Source organism: Choristoneura fumiferana, chromosome 24, assembly GCF_025370935.1.
Source record: "Choristoneura fumiferana chromosome 24, NRCan_CFum_1, whole genome shotgun sequence".
Taxonomy (NCBI): Eukaryota; Metazoa; Arthropoda; class Insecta; order Lepidoptera; family Tortricidae; genus Choristoneura; species Choristoneura fumiferana.
In genome coordinates, this window is record NC_133495.1 from 10,178,173 (window position 1) to 10,204,937 (window position 26,765).

The following is a 26,765-nucleotide window of genomic DNA, read 5'->3' on the forward strand; positions in this document are numbered from 1 at the left end:
CAGACGCGTGTCTCAAGCGGATGGCACTCGCGTTCGCAGTGCTCCCAACCGGTCCGAGATTTCGTGTCCGTGAGCACTGGTCTATGTGTGCGTTGCTCGAGCGCACTTTGTATGTAGAGTGATTCCTGTACTTATCTGTTTTGTGTTCTCGGTCTGCCTTGCTGTCGATGGCCAGTCACGTGACCCAGTGACAGTATAAGCCCACTTCTGTGTGTGCATGCGACATATGATACGTGTCCAGTCCAGTTCCATTTGAGGTTGGAGGTCAGCCATAAATAAAGTCACGGGGGTATACAGGAACGATTTTCATAGCAATAGGTGTGAAAGGGGGGGGGGTTCTAAATGGTCGAAATTGGTGTGACGTACTTAATGCATGGCCCCTTATAGTAGAGGAGGCCAAGATGCTAAATGTATATTTACTTGAGCGTCGTGAGGACCTATTGAATTTTGTAGATTACTTAATAAAAAAAAGTTAATTTATCTTTCCCGTTCCAGTGGTGTCCCCAAATCCCCCTCTTGGCCTCCCCTACTATTAGTAGTCTTTCTCCCAACGTCAACTATCCTTGTTTTAGAGCGTAGTTTTTATTATTTTCATCACACTTGCTCGTAAACAGTGTCGTAACATGCAGGCTACCTTGGTTGCAACCCCCCAAATGTGATGAAAAACATTGTATGTCGCACGGGCGGTACTAGAATTACGAACATCGACTCATTAAAGCCTCAGTCTTCAACTTCGGGCTTCTAATAGACTCTCGTTCGTAATTCCTTATTTACCGCCCTAAGACATAATGTACTATTACCTAGCTATATATTTACCTACGATAATATTTTTTGAGCCTAGCAACAAAATATTTCTTGTCTATATTAATATGTATGCTAAATATAGTCGCTGCAGCTGCATAGCGGCACGATGAGTAGTCTCAATCTGGTGACCGTAGACGCATATCCGGCGCCAATGTTTGGGCCAACGTTGGCGCCAATGTTTGTTCATGAAGCGCCAGAATGACAGGATCACTTTAGAATCTTTCGTTGAAATTTTATTTATAATGGTTATGTTGATTCCATTTAATTCATTGCAATGATATCCTTACTATTATAAAGGGGAAAGTAAGCTTGTTTGTTTGTTACGCTTTCACGCCGTAACTACTGCACCGATTCCTATGAATCATATTAGAAGTCCAGGATGTTTTTTATCCCGAAAAAAATTGCCGTTCCCAAGGCAAATTATAATCTTGAACAGAAACGTTTGTTCATCAAAATTAAAAAAATGAAAAGTGTTTACAGAGGTGTTCAATTAAGGGTTATTTTGATTTTACACCCTTGCAGAATAAGTCTTGGTTTATTTTACACCACCTTGTTTAAGCATTTATTCATTGCCTAGTACCTAGAGTAGATTTGTTGATTTTGATACTAGGTCAATACTATTTATAGTAATTATCCCATAATAATCATCGCCCAACTGCTGGGCACTGACCATATAATTCCCAAGCAGGTCCAATACATACCATTGAATTCCTTCGTAAGTTTGTTACATGTTGTTTAGTGTTGTTACCTACAGGTAAATCCCATACCAAATGCTGGCGCCAACATTGGCGCACCTGGCAGTGGCTGGGGCGCTGCAAATAGCCACATTGTCTCCCTGATCGCCTTGACTGACATTTATTTATATTCGAATCACTGGGTTTGATTATATGAGCTTTTGTCGAAGCGCAATAGCCAAGTTTAAGAGAAAAAATGTACCAGTAGCATAAATTGAAAATACAAACTGAAATATAGATGCACAGAAAAACCAGAAAAATAAGACCAGCACTGGGAATCGAACCCAGGTCCTCGGTATTCCGTACCGCGTGCTATACCGCTATACCACTCCTGGTAAACGTATTACAGTGGCCGTGGTCACAAGTAGACTTAAGTATGGGGTGTCAACGGTACTATTTGTGATCTAGTGCGGGTAGTTCGAAGGACTCGCGCTGCTAGGCAGACTTGACACCCCAAACTTCAGTCTACTCGTGACCACGGCCACTGTAATGTTGCCGTAACGCCGAGGTAAATATTACTCGTGTGTGTTAGCGTGATAAGTCCCGTTTGTGGTAATTTACGAGTAGTTAGGTTAGGTTAGGTTATCGCTAAAGCTAGAAACACACTGACGGTATTCTGTTAGAGGTGAGACGTATTTACTGGAATAGGTTTTTGGAATAGGTTTTGGCTTGGACGCGTGAGTACGCGATCCCGCCCGCGATTCTTTTAGCGTACGGCGGCTGACAACTTTCCGCCAACTTGAATACAACCATGATGCTCGCGCTTGGAACTATTCCCAAAACGTCCGGAAACTTCGGGTCTTCGGGATCGCCCGACTCGCCCTAGCCACTGCGCGATGAATTCCAGGAAAAACGAGCGATTTATCATTTGTTCAAATAACACTTTAAGCATGAACAAAAAAAGTCTAAGTAGTTTCTTTTGATGACATTTCGGTAGTTCGATATTCGTAAAACCACTAAAACTAGTACGGTGTATACGCAATCACGGAAGCGCATTTACGGGAATCATTTTGTTTACGCAATGAGTCAATTGAGTTAAGTACTCGTAGATACTCGTGGACCTAGACTTTGGATCTAGTCTTTTTGTGGACGCGTACTCGCAAGACTCAGTCCGCGTTTTGCCTAGTACGTCTCACCTCTAATTCTGTGTGCCCTCTTTCATGTTAGCTCTAATATTACAACCGGTACCGCCTCCGCGCCGCACTGCACCGGCCACCGCTCTCTGTGTTTCAAGCTCTAGGACTCCGCAATGTAAACGCAGTAATCTTATGAATTTTTTGCACGTTACATCATTGGCCTACGTATATGCCCAATGCTGGGTACTTGCTTCAACTGAACACTAGTTAGTATTTGAAAAAACATTTCAGTTGTTCTGTGTGTGTCATTTTTGAGCTTTCACTTTTTTCAATCGCAATCGTCGTTAAATAAAACAACAGACAGACTAGAAGATTTGAAAAAAGAGACATTTTTTTTTTTTGGACTTTGCTACCTCAGCACTCCGTCGTGTATGAACCGATTTGGATTATTTTTAATATGCAAGAATTTACTTCAGATTAGTCCAGTGTGAACTTTATCTAAATCTGTTTAGCAACTATGTTATTCACATTTAGAGTCACTTTGTGTTTCAGCTTTTCGAATGAAATAACAACGCATTTTAAACTACAGGGTAAGAAATAAATACAACGATTTACATTAAATAGGTATATATTAAATTTAATTCCATCGATAACATCGAAAAGGGCGCTGGCCCGCTTAAACTAACATTATTGTCAGAAAATATGTTTTAGGTCTCATGTCATACATTCTTTTCGACAGTTGTAAAGCATCTTACTTTAAGAGTGTCAAGACAAATAATGGAAATAAAAAAGTCGACAAAAAAAAACAAGAATATTCTACTATAGTCAGTTCGAGATGTATTGAAAGTAAAGTGCATTGACCCTTAATAACAACACTTGATACTTCAGTAATGCACGCAAAATATAGTGGGTACAGTGAAATGTGGAAAATTTACCTTCTGTGAGCAACTTACCCATAATATACGAGTACAAAATGTGCCATTGCTGTGAAGTTAGGTAGCTGTACAAACTCCTGGTAAACGTTTGTGTCATTCTGGCACTAAAAGTAGACATTGGTAAAGTTATTTACAAAAGGCAAAATTGCCATATTGAACAGTGCTTTAGTAGTTATAAGTCAGCCGCAAGCTCGACCCACTACAACCTTGTCTCAGTAAGCCATTATTATGTACTTTTGAAAGAAGTCACTGGGGCATTTCTTCTGAAAAGGTGCACATTTATTTTGCGGCTGTTTACTTACAGTAAAATAAAAACCAAAGAAAATGTATGAAATAGGAACTACATTTTACAAAATTATACTCATATTGTTGTTGCACACAAAGTAGCGCCTTCGTTTAATTTATACAATTTTTTTAATTCTACTGAGTGTTTTTAAATGAATCTTGAAAATTTTAGCAAGCAATTAGGTTAGTTTGAACAGCCTTGTAATGGTATTTTATCGAAAATTTGTATTCAAAGTATAGTCACGCCTTCGACGCTTTCACTTTGAACACGAACTTGTACGGATTTTTTAACAATCGCAATGAAAAAAAGAAAATCATTTACATGGATTATCAGTCAAACTAATCTTAATACTTGCAGGAATGTTCCAGACTAATTCTTAAGCTTTGCTAATAAGAATGAAACAAAAATAATAACGATAAATAGCGAAAATAAAAATAAAATTTGTTTTAAAAGTAGCCGACACTCAAGCAGTAAGTCTTTGGCTTACAGAATAGATAGTTTGATCTCCTTATGTAGCACCATCTGGACAACGTAGATAAACGAAATAACTCATAAATAGTTAAACATAAAATCAACAAAGTAAAAAAAAAAACATGAACAGAGGTTTGACATGCACAATCATAACCTCAGAATACAGTAGTACATTTTCAGATAAAGAAACTTTTTTAACAGAGTTTGTTATTTTATGTGGCATCACAAATATCTGTCACGTTTTAGCAGTACTTTTTGTTTTTTTTTCTGATTAAGTGCCCATTAAGTATCCTAAAGGCAATAAAATACATAGGTATAGGCATAATTGAACACTTTAAAGATTTCAAAATCTTTATTTTTAATCACACAATTTTTATTTAACATTTTTTTTTTCAAAATTTTAACATCGTTTTAACAATCTGTCATAAGTATACCTACGTTATACAAAAAAAATGTAAGTAAGTAGTGAAAATATATCTTTATGCAGGCGAGAAAAGGACGGAGCATAGTGACTATATTATAACTTCTACGCACCATGAAATATTTCAATACTCAAGATATACTCGAATGTCTATGAAATGGTTTTTTTGCATTGATGCTTATTTCTGGTGAGTAGATGCTATTTTCTCATCGTTGGTTTCTAGTATGGTAACTTTTGTGAGATAGGCAGTTGCCAGCCCTAGGGCGTCTCATTGGGCATGATGATTGCTGGCAAGTTGCCAGCCCTAAGTTGTCTCAGTTGCAATAATGTTAGGGCTGGCAACCAATCTATTTTTAATAAACTTTTATTTAAGCAACATATAACTTCATTCGAACGTTATACGCAATTAAGTAGCATACATTTTTTACCTTTTTATAAATACACCGTGTAAATCGTCCATTACATACAACAATGATTTAATCATAATTAATTTAAACCTTATTTAAGCTTAAAGTAACGTAGTCATAAAAATTTAACAAAAAAGAATTAATAAAGGTACTTTTTAGGAATAAAATTTTAGAACTCAACAAAATTAAAGTTTAGATAGCTCCTTGTTAACCCTATTTTGCTAACCCGTAAAAATTAGCGTATAACTTCTATTATGTACATATATCGATTAATTTATTATAAAAATGAAGATAAAGATTTTTTACATAAGCTTAACTAAGAGACACAGATAATCTTTAACTAAAAGCTCTTTTGATGACATCTTGTAAAAAAATGTGGCAAACTTAAATTTGTAAAACAAAACAGAATCGAAAACTTATGACAGAGTAGGTAGATGTTGATATTTGCAATATTAAATTCAACCAAATTTACAATATTCTACGTTTCCTCCTATTAAATATCAATCCGTACATGAAAATGGTTTTAAAATCAGTCTCCCGAATATACGTCTCATTTTCTTATCTGTTTTGTCAACTCTGACGTATAAAATTATCTAGTGATGCTAGCGACATCTACTGTGGGTTTTGGCAGACTTCAAAATAAGGATCAATACTCTGACACATGTGCAACGTCAGCCAGCGGCGCCACTGTCTATGCGTAATCCTATTTTTTCATAAGATTAGTTAAATTTTTAGGCACGAACACTTTCAACACTTTGACGTACCTAGGCATTTGGTGTTTATGTAGATCCACGAAGAAGATAAGAACTCCTCAATCCCAAGCTTATTTTTAAATGAATCAAGATAAACTTGCCTAAATTTAGAAACAATCTTCTACTCCAATCAATAAAATGAAATCTAGAGCTAGAGCAGCCTTAGTGTTAAAACTAGGAGCCTATGCTACGTATTTTTTACACGAAGATGACGCGCAAATGCGTATTTGTCCTGCCTGCCTAAATTTTTTTCTATAAATTGACGCAAATTGTACACCATCTTTGTTTATCAACAAGCTTATACTTTTTGTACAACGCGCGTTTTCTACGCGTAAAATACAGGTGAATGTTTTACGAAATATTTTTTTTTTATTTAAACCTAGCTCAATTGATACTAATAGTAAATGCCCATATTTTGGATCATTCTAAATAGAAATTTTTATTTTTATTACCAACTAGCAAAGAGTTCCGGTATCAAAAAAAGGAATTTTGAGAGAAATAAATTTTGTAACCGAACTTGACTTTTTTTAATTTAGAATAATCATGTTGAGAGTTGTTCAACGGAGCTGGAGACATTAGTTTTGTATCACGTATAAAATTCTACTCTGTATACTTGCATAGGCTCAACAATACGTATGATTGCGTTTTCAAACTGTACTTGGCAGTGACTGAGCTACTGCGAACTGAACCGCCATTATTGAGATCACTTCATTGCGGTCAGAACTCGCTAGAGTCGCTACTTGTGCCGACTTGTTGGTGAAAAACAAATTGCGAAAAATTTCCGTACCTGATACGCCGCGGCACATTTCATCATCCCGTATCACCTGTATCGTACCCAAACACGGATCTTTGCGAAACGTTAAATATCGAATCGTCTGAAACTTTGCAGCCGTCGTGCTGTGTCGATACGTAATGACAAAAGAAATCTGTGTAGTCATGATACGCGGTGAAGATACGAGACGGGGTACGGTACGCCGTGAAGATACAAAATGTACGCATTTATTTGGCGTCTTCAAATGCCTATAAAAAGACAAAGTTCAAGAAGAGGCAACATTACAAAATTACAAATATCATTTGTATTCTCTTCTTAACTTGATTATTTAGTGAACTCAGACAAAATAAAAAGTAAGGCACAGAATTATGCGAACAACAACGTATAGGGTAAAACTATTCTTCGTCATGCATACACAAGTCGACTGGTAGAGATCCCTTAAAGGAATAATCCGCCTTTTTACTTGTATCTCAACGTTTGTCAATTGTCCTAGTTTTTTTTTGTACAATAAATTCTTTACATACAAATGACAACACATGAAATGCGAGTCTTAGTTTTACTGGTGTTACAAATACTTCTTTTAATTTTGTTCTGAGTTACTGACACCTTCCATTTTTTTTTAAAGCTAAAAAACGAATTACAAAATATTAAAATTTCCAAGCACCAAAAGCCTTCACTAGCAACGACGACAGATGGACTTACTATTAAAACTATCCGTAATATAAAATAAAGAATATAATCACAAAGTATTTTGCTAACTATTCTTAACGTAGAAACGCCACTGTTCGTCAAAGTTTTTCTTTATCACACAGTATAAGACAGAACTCTCCAGAACATGTTACCTGAAACAAATAAAAAAAATGGTTAGTTTATAACCCATAAAAATTATATGAAAATAAGAGGCGGGTCCATATAAAACAAGGCCCTTAGTAATCTTTTTTTACCCGAATTCCATGTGTCGTTTGGCTAAATTCACAACTATTAAACTACTCCCATATGCATTTTAGTTATAAGATGACATTTCAAGTCAAGACTAACTTTATGACTAACGAAATTATAGAAAATAAAATCACACGAAACGAAGAGATTTTGGTTATAAAAAGCGTTAAACAAGTGTCTTTAAAATACCCCAGAATATTCCAATAGATATTGATCGATTGTATGAAACATTGATCGATATTCAAAGTGACGTCAGTTTGCAAAGTTATTGAACCCAAAATATCTGTGAAAAAACTTTACAGGCGTGCTTTCAAACTAACAAATTAAATACAAAAGCGTCACAAACAAAAAAATGTTATCGCAAAAATATTTTGTTTTTTATGATTTCTGTCGCTTACGTATTTAAGCAACGAAATATTCTGGATGAATTTGAACACTAGCTTTAATGTCGACAATTTTTTACGAAAAAAAAGAGAGTAAATAAGTTGCAAGATTTGCCTACCGACTCCAGAAAGAGGATGTTCTCAATTAGGCTGTATTTTTACCCGATTGCCCGAAGGAGGGTGTTTTACGAGTGTATAAATGTATGTATACATCCTGCATACTGTATATGAAACGTGTCCTATTTTTGGGGCATTTTAAAAAAATGATAGTGGGTAAAACGAGCAGGCGGGTCAGGATGGAATGCAATCACCGCCAACCATGACTGCCCCTTAATACTCGTAAGTTGAATTACAGATGCGTTGCCGGCCATCGCCTATTCTCGACATCGTCGCATGGATCTCAATTCAGAGAATAATAAAAATGAACTTCTGCAAAGGCACAGAATTAGTAATAGTACAAGTAGCAAAGGGCTCTTTTACACGTCACTTTTTACCGTTCCGTAGCAAAAATGGCAAATCGGAACCCTTATAGTTTCGCCACGTCTGTTCTATCTATCTGTCTGTCCGTCTGTGGCTATCCTAAAAAAAAACATGATCGTAGGAAGTAGGAATATCAAATTTACAAGAAAACCTATAACGGCTAAATTTGCTTGAGAGTTATTAGTAGTTTAAGAGTAAATAGCAGCCTAAAGTACAAAATATAGACTTAGACTTAAGTTTCTATACAAAATGCAATATTCTTAGAAAAATATTACCTGATTTTTTTGTAACGGCTACGGACTATCTTGGGCGTGTCCGACACACTCTTGCCCGGTTTTTTTTATACTGACAGCGCTTTCGGAAAGACCATCATTGCCAAGAAGAATACGCAGGACGAAACTTCTGTTTACCGTTCTGCGGTGGGTCAGAATAACGGTTGGACTATTCACTAAACTAAACAGTGGTCTCCAAAATCTCAACCTCATGGTCGGCTGAACTATGTCGCCGATTGCATAACCGCGGAAGCGACTCGACCGACTTTCACACTTATGCAACTCAAAATTCGACTTATGCAAGCCCCAGAGACCCAATGTGCCAGTAAGTTACGTCATTTTGGCTAAAGTTTAATGTTAGTAGAAAGTGGCACGCGGGAAATGTCAATAATGACTGCTGTGCGCTGTGCTGACACAGTTTTGTGATGATAGTGATGGCTGTGACGATGATGTGATAGTTTGTTGTGATCGGTTTTATCGATCTAGATATAGGAGATTGTAGTTTGACTGTAGTAAAAACAAGTTAAATCATTGGTCGATTCGTGTTAAACCGAGTTATGTAGTGTGTGTAGTGTAGTGTCAAAATGTATGGAACAGGCTTAAAACCACTCCTTTATGAGGCACTATGAGGCTGACATGTCCGCTTCGCGGTAAATCGTTTGTTTTCTTTTTTATAACTTATTAACATGGTATTGGTAAGTAATTTTTTGTAATGTTACTAACAAATCTGCATCAATTATGCTGTCTGATGAATAAATAATTTGAACTTAAACCAGGTTTAGCAACTAAATCTAGATTTGACTATCCAGCAAGTCATTAACCATTTAGACTAGTTTACTAATATCAAAAAATATCCTTACATTTTGATACAAATAACCTACTTCGAGTGTTTTAGCAAGTGGCCGTTAGGAGCCTGCAGCTTGGGAACTTTGATTTTTGGGGTTCTATAGGTACCGTAAGGTTACAGTTAGAGCCCTATTAATGTCGCTAGACGTCCGTACGTACATCACAGGGCTGTATCTTATAAACCGAAGGCTTAACTCGTTGCCAAATGATTTAAAATGGCAACGTACATTTTGCTTAAAAGAAGGGCTCAAGTTTTGTTGACAAATTTCGATTTTGCAATTTGTATCTCTCTCAATATAAACATAAGTGTTTTTATGCTAATTTCTTTGTTTGTTTTCAATGTTTTTGTCCCACTTCTAATCCTCCCAATTAGCTTGAATTTAATACTTATTGTACTTTTAATAAAAACCTCCAGTATATTTCCGCCACCTAGTTTGAATTAGTTCTATGTCTAAAAAGTTGTCTGGCATAGAAAACTTTTAAACTATAAGATCGCCTATAATTATGTCTACCAGCATTTTGTCTTTTTGTAAACTTATTATACTGATTCATGTTGTTCAATAAAATATTAATGGTAGGTTTAGCAGTAGCGTACCTATAACAAGATAACTTTTTTGACTTAATAGTGTTGTTTAGCTATAAGTTTTGTTTGGATTATCTTTTAGTACAGTTTTTTGAAGAACGGACCCTCAAAGTGCATATTTACCAATCATGACGACCGGATGGCCAAGTGGTTAGAGAACCTGACTACGAAGCTTGAGGTCCCGGGTTCGATTCCTGGCCGGGGCAGATATTTGTATAAATAATACGAATGTTTTTTCTCGGGTCATGGATGTTTAATATGTATTTAAGTATGTATTTATCTAAATTAAGATTGGTTTTTTGGAATCTTTTTGTATTTTTTATTTCAATTCCAAATTTTTACTTTTACGGTCATCCCGTAAAACCTAAGTTGAAAATACAATATATTATATTGGTGTAGCGGTATAGCACACGGCACGGAATGCCGAGGACCTGGGTTCGATTCCCAGTGCTGGTCTTATTTTTTTTTCTGGTTTTTCTGTGCATCTATATTTCAGTTTGTATTTTCAATTTATGTATTTATCTATATAAGTATATTTATCAGTTGCCTAGTACGAGTATCCATAGTACAAGCTTTGCTTAGTTTGGGACTAGGTCAATTGGTGTCAAGTGTCCCATGATATTTATTTATTATTATTTATTAAATGTCAGTTTTACCGAAATTCCCGCTTAGACTCAGCAGCAATGTCATAGGAAAAAACCACAAAAAAACATGAAAGAACGATTCTTGCACAGACAACTATTATATCGTTATCACTACTTTTTCCTCCTGTTTATCAATGCACAGCTCCAACATTATCAGCGAGTGCATCAGATGCAGAGTGCAATGACCTTAGTTTCGGCGCCATGGTTCAAAGACCCGCTGTGTGATTTTTTTCCGATACGCGTACGGACTAAACGTTGTTCTACGACCTTGATTTTTTAGGCGTTCAAAAATAAGTATCTATTCGAACCACTCAACAATATGTTACTACGGCCTTATTGCGTCGGAATAACAGTCTGTGGTACATGTTTTTGAAACTTTGAATAAGTTTATATTTTTACACTTGACTGTACCGTCAGCACGGTTACGGTGCTCAAAATGATCTACGCACGACTATACTGTCAAAGAAAAAGAAAAAAAAAGATAGATTAATCCAAAGTTATAGATAGATAGTGTAGAACATTTTGAGAACCACAACTGCTCACCTACAGCAGCCAGCAGCCAGCAGTCAGCTCTTGATTATGGGTTAAGGTATTGGTTACTTCAGGTGTTACTTTGCGGATCTCCATTTAATGAACCCAACGCTTAAGTAAGGGAGAAACAAGGTGAAAATCTTGTAATTTCTTGTGGAATGTATTTTTCACGTTATCAAAAATATCTGAAAGGTTTAAAAAAATGGTAAAATCGACTAATAAAACAATGTTTCAGTGAACGGTGGCGTGATGATAATATGGAGTAGTAGCAGTGCGTACGCGCACCGTAATGTCAATGCATCCACGAGGAGACAGCGAACTACGAAGCAGTGGAGGAGGCATTTTGAAATAGACAATTTTGCCGGGAACGCATAAAAAAGTTAGCATAACGCATACTTAATGCTTGACCAGGAAAAATAGAAAAAAAAAAAAATTATCACTTTTTTTTGCGTTCCTCTAAATTTGTCCCTGAGATCTAGAGTGTCAGATAAATGTAATTTAGTACAGGTATTTATTGTTCGACGAGTTTTTTAGGTTATATTCCTAAGTATTTACAACTACTCCGTCAGTTAGATGCATCATCATCATCATCATCATCATATCAGCTATAGGACGCTGTTGGAGATAGGACTCCTCATAAACCTAAAGTTGCTTCGGTTGGAAGCGGTCTGCATCCACCGTGAACCCGCGGCTTTAACCTGCAGGTCATCCGTCCATCTCGTTGGTGGACGTCCTACGCTGCGCTTGCCGATCCACGCGCATGCGCAGTTAGATTATCAAAAAATGTTGGACACGAATTTTTTCAATTGTCAATAATTAACTGAAAAATGATTAAGTAATAGCCCGTTAAAGTTACGTGTGACCTCACGCTTTGGTGCACTTTTTAATTAGGCGTGACGTCACAACCCCAGTCCCGAACTTGGACACATTTTATCTTTGTCATTTGATGTTTTTTTTAAATAACTTATATATGCATCTAGAATATTATTAGGCGTTCTAAAAATAAATTGTGACTATTAATAAATAAACGATATGAATATGAATAATTCATGACATCTTTATCTGATAACAACAAGTATCTGTATAATCCTTTACATATATTATCAGTCAGCAACTTTAGGGCATTCACAGCAGATAAGGACTTATTTTATTTTTGTGATTGTGGGTTAATTAAAAATGCTACGTTATGCAATAGAATTTACGCCACGATTGCTTCTGGGTCAATCTAGATATTAATTACAATTTAACTTTCTTTGCCAATCGAACTAATTTGGTAATTTGAAATAACAATTTCGAATTATGTTTTAAATATTACAAAATCAATATGTTTTGATTAATTTTGTTTTATTTAAGCCATTCGACGAGGAACCGCTGTCAGCTTTTTAGCCACAATGCCACGAGAGCCATTTCTAGTATTTAGTTTTAAGGAACTAAAGGGAAATTGAAGGTTTTGGTTTTTAAATGACATTTTAGCTATTTAATGAAATATTAGCAATTATTCTAAAAAATATAATTAGTCCGTCTGCTATAACCGCCTTACAGATACTCGATACTAGCATGCTAGTACCTGAAGTAGTGCCACTAAATAATCATGCTTAATAGTAGCACGTGTCCTATACACACATGCTAGTAGGTAGCATTTGCTCAATAGTAGCATGCTTTCGTGCTAGTAAACAGCATGTGTAACAGTAGCTAGATTATCATAAAAAAAATTAGACAAGATTTTTTTTTTATTCGACTGGATGGCAAACGAGCAATTGGGTCTCCTGATGTTAAAAGATCACCACCGCCCAGGCCCAGGAGTATTGCAGATGCGTTGCCAACCTAGAGGCCTAAGATGGGATACCTCAAGTGCCAGTAATTTCACCGGCTGTCTTACTCTCCACGCCGAAACACAACAGTGCAAGCACTGCTTCACGGCAGGATTAGCGAGCAAGATGGTGGTAGCAATCCGGGCGGACCTTGCACAACCACCTGCACCTTTTCTTTTGTCAACCAAACAAAAATGACAAAAATAAATCGTCAATCGGGAGTGAGGGCCTGTGATGTCACGCCGTACGACACTTTTTAGCAACGTAAGAAAAAATACGTGTCCAATATGTTCTGTCAATCTAACTAAAAAACTAAATATATTTTTTTTACCCAAGAAACCACTCAATTGTTACTCGCTATTAATGAATAACATTTTTTTCTCCGATAAGGTACCTACACGCTAAATGACACATACGCAAAATGGTATTCACTAGTGATGGGCCGAGCCGAATGTGTGGTTTGAACCGAATACGAACTTCGGCCGAACATTCGGTAAAAATAAAAAACTTTTTAACAAATCAATTTTATTTTATACTTTTTTCCCACCCTTGGGGTGTTTTTTTTTCAAATGTATATAATACCAACTTCAAGGTATGCCCTATCTAATAAAAAAAGAATTATGAAAATCAGACTACTCTGTAAAAAGTTATGCCTGGTCATACAGTACAATCAGCGACTGAACAATCAATCATCCCCTGTTTCCTACCCTTAGAGTAGGAATATTTGTTCCAAATTTAAATAAGACCACTTTCGGGGTATACGCTTTCCAATAAAAAAAGAATCATCAAAATCGGAGTACTCTGTAAAAAGTTATGCGTGGTCACACATAAATATATATATATACGCGTCGACTTGAGAACTCGGCTGAACTTCAGTTGGATAACCTGCCTCTTAATAATAATAATAATAGGAGCAGATAGATTGTAAAATTTGATTGTTAGGTTGTGAACATTGTGAACCAAAAACTTTTTTTTTTAATCAATTTACGAATTGTAATCAAGATGTTTATTAAAAGAATAGGTTTCGGCTGAATGCCAAAGTTCAGCCCACGCTGCCGAAATTTGGTTAAACCGAATGTAAAACGAATTTCGGCCCATCCCTTATATTCACGCAAATAGACGCCTATGCAGAATGACAGACACACATCGCCTGCGGCTCACTTCGTCAAACCACACTCGTATAGGTAGTGCCACATGATTTCGATTCGATTCGATGTTCTCAATGGCTCGATTTTGTGCTACGAGAAATTTGTGCTACCTATTATGTACATGGCTAAACATTATCACAAAACTACCGCCTCCAGCGTCTGACATTGCTTCGCGAGTCGCCGGCTGTGACGTAACGCATCCCGAATGTAGGACATTAATGAAGCCCCGCCCCCAACGCACGCATGAGTGAAAGTGCGCGCGCATACCGCGCACCGCGCCGGCGCGGCCGGACGCGCGCTTGCGCATGCGCGCATGCGCTTTGAGGACATTCTTCCTGTACACACATGCGCTTCGGGGAGGGGGGGCATGACCCAGCATAATTAAAGTAAGGCCAATGAAAAGAGATAAACAATGAATGACTGAAGCAGATATGTAAGGTGCTAAGAAATTAGGTACTAATATTTTTACAGCTGATAGTACTCGTCTCTAGGAGTGGACTTAAGTATAAAATATGTAAAAGTTTATGTTACTTTTTGGAGACAATTAGAGAATCAACTTTACTGCGTAAAATCACTGTAAATGAGATAATTAATAGTCAGTTATTAATAGTACATTACTGTAGGTAGAGGCCGGGAAGTAGGGGGTTGCCGGCCAAGCAGATATTATAGACACGTATAGGAATGCGAGGCTGGCAACCCCACGTTCCGGCCGAGGCTTGTGTAGTGCTTTTCTTACATGACATGAAATAAAATAAATAAAAAAACAAGAAATCAAGCATGGCGGGACGCTAGTCTGGTCGCCCTGTTGCGTGCGCGCGTGTCGCGCTGTCTGCTGCGCACGGACAAGGGCGGTGCTGCTGTGGCTGGCGTAGATGCCGGAAAGCGGACGTTGAAACAAAAGACGGTCGCATTGCCGGCCAGCGGCCTGCAAAGTTGTATGAAATCTCTTTGCAGGCCGCTACTTCTCGGCCTATTATTTGTAACACAACGTCAATATTTCATGTCATGTTTGAAAAAAACTTTTTTGACTGTCTTGACTGTCACTAGTAACCAGCCACTTCACTTAGATACTTAAAAATGTCAAAGTCACAATGCTTACTAAAAGCTTTCCCGCCAATCGTCGACGGTTATGACAAACGACGGTCCACTTGACAGACAATGTTAAATATCTTGTCACTCAAATGCACAGGCTGATTATGTTTGGGCGGAATGATATTTTAATTATAAAAATATCGTATAAAAAGTTTTCTTATTTTATATTTAAAGTTAATTGTTTTGATCTAATTTAAAGTCTCTTAAAATATTGGTACTTAATTTGTTAGCTAGCACCTTATATTTTAATTTAAATTAAACTGATGCCAGCAAAATTTAAACACGTGTCTTCGAAGGAATGTTCCGAAATTTCTAGTTGAAATATCGTTATAATAGTTAGGATAGGAGTGAAATTAACGTAAGTTCTTTTTTAAGTTATTAAAATTGGCCGTCATCATCATTATCATCCCAGCGTATATACGTCCCACTGCTGGGCATAGAACTCCTCTCAGAATAAGACGGCTTAGGCCGTAGTTCCCAAGCGGGTCCAGCGCGGACCGGGAACTTCACACACACTATTGAATTTCTTCTCAAGTGTGTGCAGGTTTCCCCAACATGTTTTCCTTCACCGTAAAGCTCGTGGTAAATTTCAAATGTAATTTCGCACATGAAATTGAAAAAATCAGGGGATTGAACCCACGTTCAATACTAGGCCAACACGGCTTCTTTTTCTTAGAATTCTTACTTATGTATTTAAAATTCAAATAATAATTGAATTCAGAACAAAGAGCCAAGAGCCCTTTCACGGGGTGAATCAACCTAATAAAAATAGCTAGAGATAAATGAAATGCGTAAGTGAATGACAAAAGCACGCATTTTTAAACGGCGCAATAATTTGTCCAAAGCTTAGTAAACCTAAAATACTGAATACCCTTCCAAAAGATTTTTTAAGTGATGTTTTAAGTGCTGCCACTGACTACAAACAGTGTAAACGAACTTTAAAAAAAATACTACCAGCCTGTGATAACCAGGTTTGATCTTATGTACCTATAGCTTAAGTTTGTACGCGTATTGAAACGCGATGACTCGCCAGCTATTACATAAACCCCTAAGGGATTTTCAATAGTGGCTCGTAATTTTCCACTCACTTGTACCACTTGTACTTGTGTGTACTTGTGTTGTTATATAACAGGTTTCAGGTTTATATCAGGTTTGTCTGGTATTTGAAATTAAAAAAAGAGAGTAATGAAATGACAGAGCAATAACTCTTTTTCTTTTTAATGCATAGGTACATGAGGTTTTTTTTAACAGCTGTTGTTCGGTTATTTTTTAAGGTGCAAGTTAGTTTAAGTCTACCCGCTATTTGTTATTTGTTAAAATGGTAAGGAGTGCGGGGAGGGGGGCGGACTGAAAATCAGCGCTGCGCAATGCTCCGTCCTGCGTCCGCTCCTTTTGCCACAAAAAACTGTTTTACTGGTTAGGTTTAGTGTATGTTTTACTTTTTCAATTGTTTTTTTATTGTGGCAATAAATGATTTCTTTCTCTCTTTCTTTAAGTATATAAAAAATGTACTTTTGAAATACTTATAATAAAAATAAAATCAGAAACAAGTCGAAGTTTAAGTTACTTAAAGTTCTAGACGTTAATCATGGCGTTATCAATCAATAAATTTAAACATGTTGGATTTAACGTTTACGTAATTAGGTATATTGTGTTACGTAAGTATATTGACACTAAATGTGTTGTGAGATATAAAAATATTACATACAGTTTTCTTCTAGACTACTAAACTTGATTTTTCCGTTTTTTTTTTTAAGATAAACAGATTTTCTTTAGTTAATACTTTCTTGATATTTCTGTGAATATGTTGCTTAAAAGTGTTACAAAAGGAATTGGCTAATTATTAGTTTTTATTTGATACCCATATTATTAAACTAAAAGAAAGTTTTAAATCCACTGCATATTTTTTTCTCGAACATTATTTTCAAAATATCATACCTTATATCACTCCAACAATTAGAACGAATTTAATTAATGATACCTCAAATGTTTAAAACCGTCCAACCGTTTAGGCTACCTTTCTGTAGCCAACCAAACCAAATAAATAACCATAGGTACATAAAGGCTGACCAGGAATATAAAAAACCTGACGCGAGGGCAGCACTTCTACGTTTTATATTGCAACATTCTTTACACTTACTATACGATACCTACCAGTCACATTGACAACGGTGTCGGTGATGTTATTTAAAGGAATATTTTATAATCCCTCAGACTTTTTATATGACAAATACTTTTATGCATTGTGAATTATTTTCCTTCCTGTGGATAATTTTCGGCACTTTAACGCACAAAAACACAAAATAACACTTTAAAATACCACGCGCAAACAACGTTAAACTTTGACAATTGAATTTGGTGTTGCCAGTGCAAGAAATTAGTTCTATTGGTTTTCCGCAATATGGCGAGGTTTTTTATAATTCCGGTCAGCCATTACTTACATTCAAACGCTCGACAAACTTAACCCTTCTTCGGGCAGTCGGGTAAAATAAAAAATAAGTTACTCATGCTTCGTATCTGAAGAATTTGTTATCTGGAGTGGAACATCCAAAACCAGGGATCTGCTATCACACGCAACATACCTGAAATGTTTCAGATATAATTTAAGATAAGTATAATAATATTACAAAATATTTATGACGTTATTAGACTTAGATTTAGATCTGGTATTTAAACTGGAATGTACCTAGCACTTCTTTAGAGGGATAAATACGTATTGTATTTGTATTGTGTTTAATAACTCTTTATTGTACATAAAACGTATGAAAATAACATTTAACAAGAGAAAGAGATGTACAGAGGCGAACTTATGCCTTAAAGGGATCTCTTCCAGTTAACCTTTGAACGATTGAAAGGACATCAGAAATAAGAGTAGACAGCTACAATGGATAGATAAAAGGACCGAAAATTTATATTCGAAATCGGTCATTATTTTGTATCGTAATACTATATCATTATCTTACAACACGAGCCGAAAGTACGCCGTTACCGTCCTTGTCACATTTATGCAATTCTAATAGCCTCAAATTCGTCTCGATCACTAATCAGATAGGATGTTTGTTTGTCTATGCGTCGATAACGCATGTGTCCCACTGTTATCTATTTGCCCTAAATACGTGCATGGAGTACTTCGCTATTTCTTTAATGTTTTTCCAAACGTGAATACTACACTACTGGACAAGAGCTACTGCAGGGCTACTACGAAACTCGAAACACGAAGTTCGTGTCGTGCGGTCCCTTTGACACTTATACTATTTAATGCGAGAGCGAGCGGGACGGTACGATACGAACTTCGAGTTTCGTAGTAGCCCTGCTGTAGAGTAGACTGAAGTTGTACAGCACTGACCCAAAGCTATTGTTACACATGCTAGTTAGTAGCCTCCTGGGTCCTCGCGTACTTTATAAAGGACCAATTAACACTAAGAATAACGGCCGAATGTACTTTATAAAGTACAAATTGTTCATTGAATAAAGAATTCTAGGAATTTTGAAATAATATCCAAAATAATAAAGCAGGTCAACCACGTCTAGGTCTTAAGCACTAAGTTTGTTAAAGAGCGTGTCGGACATGCCCGAAATAGGGTTCCGTAGCCATTACGAAAAAATAAAGTAATATTTTTTCAAGGATTTCGTATTTTGTACGGAATATTCCAAGTTTAGGTATATTTTATACCTTAAGCGGCTATTTACTCTTAAACTACTAATAATTCTCAAGAAAACTTAACCGTTATAGTTTTCCTTGTAAGTTTGATATACTTACTACCATCCTGATTTTTTACGAATTAATCCATCCACCGGTTTAGATTTTAGAGGAGGGACGACGCTCGATTTTAATGAAAATTTGCACTTTAAAGTTGAATATTTTGCAAACAAATCACTGAATCGAAAAATCGGTTTTGCAACCCCCTAATGATTTTAAGACCTGTCCAACGATACCCCACACTATAAGGTTGGATGAGAAAAAAAAAACACCCCCACTTTACGTCTATATAGGAGGTACTCTAAAAAAGATTTAATTTTAATTTTTATTGTACCATTTTGTCGGCATAGTTTACATATACATATATTCGTGCAAAGTTACAGCATTCGTGTAAAATCAACAGTATTTTTAGGAATAACGCTCAATTCTAAACTACAATAGGGACCTCACGTCACAGCAATCGCGGGTAGATTGAGCTCTGCTGCTTTTGCAGTTTGGAAAATACGAGAGCAATTAGAGCAATTTATAATTTGAAGACGCGTGAATCTTTAAGATCTTTTTTAAGGAAACAGGTATCCTAAACCTGCCCTCATTTATGTTTTTGAAATAATCATGTATGTAAGAAAGAATATATGTGATTTTCCCACTAACGTCGATAAGCCAAAGGCTACTTGAAACACAGGGAAGCTTAAAGTTCCATCTTTCAGACTGGCTTAAACCAAAAAGTCGTTTCTGGGAAATTGCATACGTTTTTTATAATCAAATTCCAAACACAAATGAAACGGATACAAAATTCAGATCTATTGTCAAGAAGACATTAACATCAAAGGCGTATTATAAAAATAATGATTATGTCATGGACAGGGATATTTGGAAATCATTCCGATCTGCATTAGCGATCCCTTCAAATAGCGAACCTACTGTGTTTAAAATAAAGTTGTGATAAATACTTGTGATGTATAGATATCATTTAATAATATTGTAGATCTGTTTAAAAAAAATACCTCGTTGAGTTTCTTGCCGGATTCTTCTCAACAGAGGTTTTTCCGAACCGGTGGTAGATTTTTTTGACATTCACAAGTGCTTGTTATAGCCTAAAAAAATAAATAAAGGTATTTTGACTTTGACTTTGAATTATAATTTTTTAGTTTTATTGATTTACCTATTTACATTCATTCATTGATTTTTAGTTTTATATAAATAAAAAAATATTAAACAAAAATATGTAGAAACTTCTTTGTTTGTGGCTATTGACACCTGATTGCCTTGGTCTTAGACGCACATCTTACTTTATGCACTAGAGCATAAAAGGTCATTTTATGACGCCTAGATCAACCATAAATAAGAAGTTTACGAGCAGGAGACGTGAAAATCTTATTAGTTAGTCAGCTTCCACAGCCACGCGCCACAAGAAGCCCCCCCGACACTCGGTTCTCGTTAAACGTGTTAAACCACAGATTTTCGGTCAACGTGATCAGTGAGTGAAAAACGCAACTTTGCTAACTGAAGCCATTCAAAAAGTTGAAAACATGTGCGTTTTGGCCGCGTGGTCTTTGTGCCCTGCTTCTCTTGACAGCCGTGTGACCCTCGTGCCTTATATCATCATCATCATCATCCCAGCATTTATACGTGTCCCACGCGTACGCTTTATAAAGCGTCAGATTTGTGAAGACGATTCAGTTTGCGCATGTAGAAAATCTGATAGTATGTACACTTGTGAAACGCGCGTCATCTGCTATTCGATGTTTTTAGGGTTCTGTAGTCAACTAGGAACCCTTATAATTTCGCCATGTCTGTCCGTCTCTCTGTCTGTCTGTCTGTCCGCGGCTAAGCTCAAAGACCGTTAGTACTATAAAACTGTAATTTAGCATTAATATACCTACGTATCAGTCAGCCACTAGTGGTAAAATAAAAAATAAACAATTTTTTTTAGGCTTCCTCCCACAGACGTAAAGTGGGGGTGATTTTTTTTCCTCGACTAACCCTATAGTGTCAGGTATCGTTGGATAGGTCTTTTAAAGCCATTGGGGGGTTACTAAGATGATTTTTCAATTCAGTGATCTGTTTGCGAAATATTCAACTTTAAAGTAAAAATTAAAATTCTTCATTAAAAGTGAAAATGAGAATGGTAGTAAGTTTATCAAATTTACAAGGAAAATTATAAGATTGCTTGAGAATAAGGAGTAGTTTAAGAGTAAATAGCAGCCTAAGGTACCTAAACTTGGAAGATTCCGTACACAATACGAAATCCTCGGAAAAATATTACTTGATTTTTTTCGTAATGGATACGGAACCCTATCTAGGGCGTGTCCGACACGCTCTTGGCCGGTTTTGATTATTTTTTTATATTTTTTAACCCCCGACGCAAAAAGAGGGGTGTTATAAGTTTGACCGCTATGTGTGTCTGTCTGTATGTCTGTGGCACCGTAGCTCTTAAACGGGTGAACCGATTTGAATGGGGTTTTTTTATTTGAAAGCAGGTTTTCTAGCGATGGTTCTTAAACATGTTTTATCAAAATCGGTAGCCGTTTTTGAGATAGGTATTGAACTTTTAAGTGACAATGTCGGGGGTTTTCCAATCTTTTTTTGGTTAGGTTATATTTTGTGTGTATCGAATATGTGTAAACGTAAAAGTAGTAGGAGTAGGTAACATTTTTGTCACAGAATTAATAATAGAGTTGAGGCGCTCTGTAATCTTGCGTATGAATGTTATATGTTGTTATGGTATCTATCTACCTATCTATCTCTATCTGTTTACATTTGTTGTGTATGTGTATTGTATGTGTTAGTGTATTCTTGATATTGCTCTAATCTACTGTAAATAGCACCACCTGCTAAAATTTATTCCTTACTTCTGTCCATTGTAAAGGTTGCCTGGAAGGGTCGCTCTGAAACGATAAGGCCTCCTATTGCTTACCTTAGAAAATCTGTATGTATATACCTGTTTTCTGTGTTGGTGTGCAATAAAGAGTTATTGTATTGTATTGTATTGTTGTAGAATTGGTAAAAAACTTAAGAAGACGAGCTTAAGAAACTTAAGATGATGAAGATGATGGTACGTCGTAGTCACATGTCCGTATAGGTAAGTCGACGTTCCATATTATTATTCGAAAAATGACTTCCCATATCAATTCCGTGCACTACGACATACAACCAGGTCATCTTAAGTTTTTACCCACGACGGAACATTTAGGGTGAAAGGTTGTTTGTTTGGACCGATTTAGATGCAGGTGGTAGGACCTTGTGCAAGGTCCGCCCCGATTGCTACCACCATCTTGCTGGCTAATCCTGCCGTGAAGCAGCAGCACTGTTGTGTTTCGGCGTGGAGAGTAAGGCAGCCGGTGAAATTACTGGCACTTGAGGTATCCCATCTTAGGCCTCTAGGTAGGCAACGCATCTGCAATACCCCTGGTGTTGCAGTTGTTTATGGGCGGTGGTGATCTCTTACCATCAGGAGACCCTCTTGCTCGTTTGCCATCCAGTAGAATAAAAAAAAAAGTGTTCTTTTACCTATACAAGTTTCATGTTTCAAACGTAGGATACTACGCAGATTGTAAACAAGCGTAGCAGCGTAGCATGTCTACGCGCTCGACCTTGACGCTCATTCTAGTAAGCAAATCTACGAAATTACGAGTCTTTACGGATCGAGAAACAAGAGCGCGTTGCTATACATTGCCGGCGATAATAGACCATTTGTGAATCCATAGCCGCCCGGCCCCGTAATGTAAAGAAACTAGCACAAGATTTCTTGCACCGTTTAACGAGCATGGGAATGGGAAAATCTTAATAATAACCCTCAGTTACTCTATTTTTCTCAGCATGCAGCAACATTGTCGCACAAAGATTTTGCCGCTTTAAGGGGCGGCCATACCGCTGGTTTAAAATGCAATATGTCGCAGTGACGCATCGTATACGCACCGTTTTTTTGCATGCTTTATACACCGCTGCTTAAAATACGCAAACGGTACGGAAACGCAGTGACGTGCCGTAAACGTCACGACTTTTCTCTCGTCAAGGCTCGGAACCGGTTTATAAAATAGCGGTAGATACCGGTTTATTTCGTTTTAACTCCGAACTTTCATAAGAACGTGGACGTTTTTAAGAACTTAACTATAACCATAATAAACCAGTTTATTCGACGAGTGACAGCTGGCCGGCAGGCGGCGGGGCGGCGACGTTTATCCTGCGCCGGAATAAACCGGTTTTTATTGTTCAAAACCGGTTAATCTGACAAGAACTTTATAGAAATGTTCCCTTAAAAACCGGTTTAAAAATAATGGTTTAAATGGTTTAAAAATTAAAAAGGTTTTGCGCCAAGTACATGATAACGGTTTGGAAATTTAACCGGTATCCGAGCCTTGCCGGCGAGACCATAGTGCTAAATATAGTTAAACCTGATCGTAGTTTGTAATACGGACAAAGTGAGTGATACTGTGAGTGTATTTTGCCGTGACTTTAAAGTGAGTTCGAGTTCCAGTAGTAGTGGGCAACTTAGGAAGAGGGTAGATCGGTTACGTTCGATTCGATTCATTTTTCTGACTGACAGTTATACCAGCATACCCGCAATTCTCCAGTCGTCTCGTGATCATGGCATGCAGCTGTGCCGAAATATCGAGCTGCTCTAAAATCATGGTACGCGGAACGAAACCCGAATTTAAATCATAAAAGATTTGCTCACCCGCTTTTTGCGCTTTGGCCGCTTGATTGATATGGACCTCCGCAAAATACGGGTGATTCAATAAATTATTTAAAATACCAATACTTTTTATTGTTTTTTTCTAAAGTGAATTTTTAGAAAACAGTTTTTGTATTTTTTCATATACTTGATCACTATCGAAAATACAAGCTGAGACATGGATGCACAGAAAAACCAGAAAAAGAGACCAGCACTGGGAATCGAACCCAGCAATCCGTGCTGCGTGCTATAACCCCTACACCACTGCTGGTCCAGCAGCACGGATTGCTGAGGACCTGGGTACGATTCCCAGTGCTGGTCTGCTTTTCTGGTTTTTCTGTGCATCCATGTCTCCATTTGTATTTCCGATATGGTTTCACGGGATACCCGTAAAAGTAACAAATTTGGAGTTGAAATAAAAAATACAAAAAGACCCAAAAACCAATCATAGTATAATTCACTATTTTTTTATTAAGTCATTAGGTGTTAAAACTATTTTGGTTGATGACCTCAGAGTCGAATCTAGTTTTGCTAGGGCTGAGATGATGATTATGATGATGTAAAGAATTATTATATAAAAGAATTAAAATGTATGTATGTCACAAGGTTACGGCATCTATCGCTCTTCCGCCGGCTTTATCAAATCTACAAAATTGTATATTAGGCATATAACTCATACAATGTTAACCAATGTAAGCATGTGCACGTCATCAACCAAATGAAAGCATAGAGAAATAGTTATTTGTGTCACAAGGGAGCAAAATGGTGTATTTACGGCGAGGGCGTACATTGAATCCAGAATGTAGCGAAGGATTCTACAATAGAATCCTGAGCGTAGCGAGGGATTCTAAAGTAGAATCCTGAGCGTAATGAAGGATTCAAGTGTTAACGCCCAAGATGAAAATAATTTTGCTCCCGAGTGGCTCATACAACTTTTCACACCGAGCATTAAGAAACTTAAAAAAATATATATTCTTCATATTATTAAAGAACAACCAGCATAGAAAATGGCGTGGCTTTACAATTATCAACTTCAAAAAATGGCATTTGCAATAAAACACTTAGAAAAGCCTTGAACAGAAAAGTTGCACTTTGCTCCCTCTCGTCAGGGAGGAAAAGTTACTTTTCTGAAGCAGAGGTGTGAAAAATATATAGGTATGTATAGGTAGGTACAGTGCAGTTCATAAACTTGTGAGCAAAACTTTGATCAAAAGTATCTAAACACGCTTCTATGCCGTTAACAATAATCGTAACAACAATATAAACGGATCGGGATGTGACGTGGATTTTCACTAACGCGTTTCGGATTAACCCGCTCCGCTTTTATGGAGGCTCACCCTTACTACCCAGTGTTTAAAAATTAAGTAGCGGCACAGATTTCGCCGGATATAACTTTCCCGAGCCTGTCGATGGGTTTATGCAATATGTGACAAACATTACGCTAAGTTTTAATCCTTAAACAATACTTCAGCAACCACAAATCCAGACCTCCACACAGTAAAAACACACAAATCACACAAACCCATCTATCACCACCAACGCACTAAAGTTACTGACACGTTTCGAACTCAAATAGAGCTCTTCTTCCGAGCAACACAACCGAACCCTCTTGAGAGTAACATCTAGTAGCATGATGAACGGTTGTGTGTAGTATGGTGGTGGTGATAGATGGGTTTGTGTGATTTGTGTGTGTGTTTTACTGTGTGGAGGTCTGGAGGTGGAGGAACCGAATGAACACAGATTAGATAAACGTAGCTATCATAAGGTTCGGGTTTTAGTTCATTGCTTTATAAAACTAAAAAGAAAAAACAAGTCTAGTGTTCCAGAACTGTTAAGTAATTAAAAAGTAACAGTCGGGCCACATGCAAAACCGAGGTCGGCTCAAAAATTCTCAGTAATGGGGTCTATTGAACTTTAAGTCACTCAACAGAGTTGTAGACCACACTTTATGAACATGAGTAAATAGTAAGGACCAAGTCAAAAGAAATGAAAAGTAGGAACTTTATTAAATTTTAAAATTTTACGTAAATCCTTAAATAGCGGACACATCGCGCATAAAGCCATCCAAAACACAAAAGGCATATTAACGAAAAAAAGTGAAAGTCTAGTGGGGGCGTACTGGCACGTACAATCACCAGTATATTTAGGCATCCAAGTTATATACGGACGCATACAGTTCCGGGATGAAGCTATTTTGGCCACATGACATCAATTATACTTAGACCCCACACTCGTATCCCACTCGCTACGTTAAAGGAGCCTCGTTATTTTGGACGTTCATTTATTTGCAACGACCAGCTTCTTGCGACACATTACTGCTTAAGAGCTAATTTGTTACAGAGACTTTTTATACTGGTCATGTCTGTAATCTTTAGGTGATTCATTCATGCTTGTAGGTGTATTATTTATATTGTCCTTGCTTAAATTATGTTAATGATTAGATTCGCATTCGAGTCTAAATTTACACTTAGTTCATTCATAACTGCACGCATTAGATTAACTATTTTCGTAATCATAGTGTAGGTACAGTCACCAGCAAAAACGCGTGCAAAAATATCTAACACGTCCTTCCGGCCCTAGAAATAGAGTCGTATCAGATATTTATGCACGCTTGTTGTGTCAGATATTGGTGCTGGTGACTGTACCTATCCATTCAAAGATTCTTGAAAAATATGCTAGCAAAAGTAGCAATGGGCGGGTCACATTGCTCGAAGAATAGATAACCGTTGGGGGAGATTGGTCGTCGAGTGGCGATCATGACCCGGAAGACGAAGTGTTGACAGACTTCCCACAAGGTGGACTGACGACATCGCAATAGCTGCGAGGAACTGGTGGATGCAAATGGCAAGTTGTCGTTCACTGTGGCGTTCTATGGGGAGGCCTTAGTTCAATTATCCACTATTATAGTGGACGTCTCCCGGCTGATTATAATGAATATATGTATTGATATTGCCTTCAATTATGATTGATTTGTACCGTTTAGATGCAAATTTTTAATCTGAC

The 26,765-nt window shown here is 37.0% G+C and overlaps 1 protein-coding gene across 1 annotated transcript in view; it reads right to left on the minus strand.

Moving 5' to 3' along the window:
• Window positions 1-3,224: 3,224 nt before the first annotated feature.
• Window positions 3,225-26,765, minus strand: part of LOC141441543 (CCAAT/enhancer-binding protein-like) — a 35,384-nt gene continuing 11,843 nt past the window's right edge. The window contains exon 2 of the mRNA XM_074106310.1: window positions 3,225-7,500. The gene's annotated coding sequence lies outside the window, so the exon portion shown is untranslated. The remainder of the gene's footprint in view (window positions 7,501-26,765) is intronic.